Source organism: Temnothorax longispinosus, unplaced genomic scaffold (assembly GCF_030848805.1).
Source record: "Temnothorax longispinosus isolate EJ_2023e unplaced genomic scaffold, Tlon_JGU_v1 HiC_scaffold_148, whole genome shotgun sequence".
In the NCBI taxonomy this organism is placed as follows: domain Eukaryota; kingdom Metazoa; phylum Arthropoda; class Insecta; order Hymenoptera; family Formicidae; genus Temnothorax; species Temnothorax longispinosus.
In genome coordinates, this window is record NW_027269957.1 from 1 (window position 1) to 3663 (window position 3663).

At 43.2% G+C, this 3663-nt stretch overlaps 1 long non-coding RNA gene across 1 annotated transcript; it reads right to left on the bottom strand.

Moving 5' to 3' along the window:
* Positions 1–325: 325 nt before the first annotated feature.
* On the bottom strand, positions 326–1438 carry LOC139823623 (uncharacterized). The gene is made up of 3 exons (XR_011734827.1): positions 1277–1438; positions 761–1006; positions 326–578 (listed from the first exon to the last, which is right to left on the bottom strand). It is a non-coding gene; the product is annotated as an uncharacterized lncRNA (long non-coding RNA).
* Between the last annotated feature and the right edge of the window lie 2225 nt (positions 1439–3663).

Consider the following 3663-nt stretch of genomic DNA (forward strand, 5'->3'; position numbering starts at 1 on the left):
ACAGTTCGCAGACCAAGAGGCAGAGCCGCGGGAATACGACGCCAAGAAGAAAGGTTCATGGCCTTCTTATATAAATTGTCATCACCCAATTACCTATTGGGGTAGACGAGGCAGAGGCAGACGTTGAGAGCAACAGGATTTAATCTTTGTCTCTATATAATCTCTATATAATGTCTCTGTATAATATCTATATATAATAATGTCTCTATATAATCTCTATATATAATAATGTCTCTATATAATCTATATATATATATATATATATATATATATATATATATATATGTATTATCAAATCCTCTTGATTCAAAACGATCTTGATTACTTTTATTAATTTGTATGTAGCTGTTTTGAGACAAATTAGTTGTTTCGACACTCTCAGGTTGTACAGGTAATTTATCCTCGAGAAAGTCGAATAGGGATATTTTTCCGCTGCTTGGTTTACTGTCCTCGGTTTTCTTTTCCCGTTTGCCACGCGACTCTCGTGGTTCCAATAATACCAGCTTTAAATGGCAATCCTTGACCTATATCTCCCAAAATTAAGTCACCATCTAATTCTCTTTCATCAACAGCTACGTCTAAAAATAAAATAATGTATTAATATGATATTATGGCTACGGTCAACGTGACACTACAAATGCTTCGAAGCATTCCTCTTCTCTTTTCTTTCAATGAAGAAAGAAGGAGAAGAAGAACGCTCCAGAGCATTTGTATCACGTTGACCGTAGCCTATATATCAAGATATATATATATCAACAACCTGTTCACCGTTCTCTGGATAGAATTGTAACACTGCTCTTGCGCTTCTTGACAGACATGCATACAACGTTGATGAAAAACGATATAAACGTTTTGTAGGATTGTGCAAAGTTTTGCTTGCATAGCACAACCACAAGCGCAGAAATACTGACAGCCCCATCAAACGTACCAGCTTTAAATGGCAATCCTTGACCTATATCTCCCAAAATTAAGTCACCATCTAATTCTCTTTCATCAACAGCTACGTCTAAAAATAAAATAATGTATTAATATGATATTATGGCTACGGTCAACGTGACACTACAAATGCTTCGAAGCATTCCTCTTCTCTTTTCTTTCAATGAAGAAAGAAGGAGAAGAAGAACGCTCCAGAGCATTTGTATCACGTTGACCGTAGCCTATATATCAAGATATATATATATATATCTTTCAGCAACGTGCACAACTTCATTTGAGGTTATAATTGGGTACAACATTCATCGCACGATACTTTTATAATTGCTAATCGGAAACGTACCTCGAGTTCAGCTCTTCTGCGATCAACGAAGTCGGGATCGAACGTGTCAGTCGTCACTTTCTGCCAAGCGTAGAGAACCTTCTTTTCCGGCAGCGATGGTAACACGATGGGTGCGTTCAGCCGATACTCCGCTAGCCTAGCAATCGTGAGCAGTCGCTTGTTTCCTCTCCTTTTAATCCATTGGGTCAAAGAGAGAGGAAACGAGCGAAAACGAGCGACTGCTCACGATTGCTAGGCTAGCGGAGTATCGGCTGAACGCACCCAATGTAGGGATACGAAATCTCCAGATAAGCACGAAGCAATTCAATTCAGTATATCGCCGGCACGATTACGGTGTTACTGCCGTTTCGCGTACGCGCGTATGCGCGCGTTGTCGCACCTTACCTCGCGACGCGTAATAAAGAGTCACACGGTCGGTCTCGCTCCGCGCGTACTACCGTGTCTCTCGATCGATCGAGATAGGTTAACTGCAGTTAACTGATCAGATGATGAACTGACTGACAGGATACGAACGCACTATCTGCACTGCACTGCACTGCGATACTAACGCCGCTAGCCGCCAGTGTCGAAAAAGTGAAAGTGACGTTCTCTGTTTGTTACATGTATGTTATAAAGAGCGGTCGACGTAGACGACGACGACGTATCTTAATAAAAAATTTTCACATTTGGACTTTGCGTCGCAATATCTCCGCTCGTAGGGCACGTAGCAGAATATTATAAGAGAAACCCCCCCCCTAATTGGACCCCAAGCTATCGATCAAGCCTACTTAGAACTTGATCCGTTCACTCGTTATCGAGAATCTCAACATCTCGAGTACTCGCAACCCGTCGCGTCGCGTAAAAGAGTCATCACACGGTCTCGCTCCGCGTGTACTTGGCGCGAGACACTACCGTGTCTCTTGATTCTGCCGCTAGGGAATTTTTAAGTCGATTCTTATGAATCAAGCTTGAATTCGATGTCTAGGTGTCCCAGGTTGCCGATGACGAGGTTTACATAGTGCGCTTCATAGTTTTCGGTATCCAGGTGTATTAATACCTTGAATTCGATGTCCACGTGTTCCAGGTTGCTGATGTCGGGTTCCAGATAGTGCGCTCTATAGTTTTCGGTGTCCAGGTATAATAATACGTTGAATTCGATGTCTAGGTGTCCCACGTTTCCGATGACGAGGTCCACATAGTGCGCTCCGTAGTTTTCGGTGTCTACGTGTATTAATACCTCGAATTCGATATCTATGTGTCCTACATTCAGATTTAAAGTTATTAATACACCTAGACACCAAAAACTACAAAGCGCACTATGTGGACCTCGTCATCAACAACCTGAGACACCTAGACATCAATTTCAAGATATTAATGCACGTAGACACCGACACCGGAGCGCACTATGTGGATCTCGTCATCGGCAACCTGGGACACTTAGACATCGAATTCAACGTACGATTACACCTGGACACCGAAAACTATGAAGCGCACTATCTGGATCCCGTCATCGGCAACCTGGGACACGTGGACATCGAATTCAAGATATTAATACACGTAGACACCGAAAACTACGGAGCGCACTATGTGGACCTCGTCATCGGCAACCTGGGACACCTAGACATTGAATTCAACGTACGATTACACATGGACACCGAAAACTATGAAGCGCACTATCTGGATCCCGTCATCGGCAACCTGGGACACGTGGACATCGAATTCAAGGTATTAATACACGTAGACACCGAAAACTACAGAGCGCACTATGTGGACCTTGTCATCGGCAACCTGGGACACTTAGACATCGAATTCAACGTACGATTACACCTGGACACCGAAAACTATGAAGCGCACTATCTGGATCCCGTCATCGGCAACCTGGGACACGTGGACATCGAATTCAAGATATTAATACACGTAGACACCAAAAACTACGGAGCGCACTATGTGGACCTCGTCATCGGCAATCTGGGACACCTAGACATCGAATTCAACGTACGATTACACATGGACACCGAAAACTATGAAGCGCACTATCTGGATCCCGTCATCGGCAACCTGGGACACGTGGACATCGAATTCAAGGTATTAATACACGTAGACACCGAAAACTACGGAGCGCACTATGTGGACCTCGTCATCGGCAACCTGGGACACGTAGACATCGAATTCAACGTATTATTACACCTGGACACCGAAAACTATGAAGCGCACTATCTGGACCTCGTCATCGACAACCTGGGATACCTAGACATCGAATTCAAGCTTGATTCATAAGAATCGACTTAAAAATTTCCTAGCGGCACTTTCTGCCAAGCGTAGAGAACCTTCTTTTCCGTTGACTTCATATATATTATATCAAGCTTGATTCATAAGAATCGACTTAAAAATTCCCTAGCGGCACTTTC